The sequence below is a fragment of the Ailuropoda melanoleuca genome, chromosome 16 (assembly GCF_002007445.2).
Source record: "Ailuropoda melanoleuca isolate Jingjing chromosome 16, ASM200744v2, whole genome shotgun sequence".
Classification (NCBI taxonomy): domain Eukaryota; kingdom Metazoa; phylum Chordata; class Mammalia; order Carnivora; family Ursidae; genus Ailuropoda; species Ailuropoda melanoleuca.
This window is the reverse complement of record NC_048233.1, coordinates 61081641-61082878: the sequence shown is the minus strand read 5'-3', so window position 1 is coordinate 61082878 and position 1238 is coordinate 61081641.

Here is a 1238-nt window from a genome sequence, read left to right as displayed (position 1 = left end):
GAGGAGCCTGATGTGGGGCTCGATCCCATAACGCCGGGATCACGCCCTGAACCGAAGGCAGACGCTTAACCGCTGTGCCACCCAGGCGCCCCCATAATTTTATTAATTTGGGTCCTTTTTCTGTTCTTTTGGAGAAGTCTTGCCAGTGNGGACAAGTTTTGCCAGTGGTCTATCAATTTTATGGATTCTCTCAAAGAACCAGCTTCTAGTCCTGTTGATCTGCTCTACTGTGGTTCTGGTCTCTAATTCATTGATTTCTGCTCTAATCTTGGTCAACTCCTTCCTTGTCAGTGGGTTAGGCCTGTCCCTCTGTTGCTGTTCCAGTTTCTTGAGGTGAGAATATAAAAACTGCATTTTAGAGTTTTCTATTCTTTTGAGTGAGGCTTGGATGGCTATGTATTTCCCCCCTAGGAGTGCCTTTGCAGTATCCCATAGGTTTTGGACCGTTGTCTTTTCATTCTCGTTGTCTCCATAAATTGTTTAATTTGATTTTTGATTTCCTGGTTTATCGAGTCATTCTTGAGCAGGATGGTTCTTAGCCTCCAAGTGTTTGAGTTTCTTCCAGGTTTTTCCTTGTGGTTGAGTTCCAATTTCAGAGCGTTGTGGTCTGAGAATATGCAGGGGATAATTTCAATCTTTTGGTATTGGCTGAGACCTGTTTTGTGTCCCAGAGCATGATCTATTCTTGAGAATGTTCCATGGGCATTTGAATAGAATGAGTATTCTTTGGTTCTGGGGTGTAGTGTTCTATATATATCTATGAGGTCCAACTCGTCGAGTATGGCATTCAAAGCCTTTGATTCTTTGCTTAGTTTTTGCCAGGGTGTTCTGTCTATTTCTGATAGTGGGGTGTTGAGGTCCCCTACTATTACTGTGTTCTTATCTATATGTCTCTTTATTCTGGTTAAGAGTTGGCTTGTGTATCTTGCTGCTCCCCTGTTGGGGGCATGTATATTTATAATTTTCATATCCACTTGTTGAATACTTCCTTTAAGAATAATATAGTGCCCTTCTGTGTCTCTAACTATAGTCTTTAGTTTAAAATCCAATCTATCTGATATGAGAATTGCTATCCCAGCTTTCTTTTGAGGTCCATTGGCATGAAAGATGGTACTCCATCCCTTTACTCTCAGTCTGAATCCATCTTTGGGTTCAAAAGGAGTCTCCTGCAGACAGCAAGTGTATGGGTCATTTCTTTTATTCCAATCTGCAACCCTGTGGCATTTTATGGGAGCATT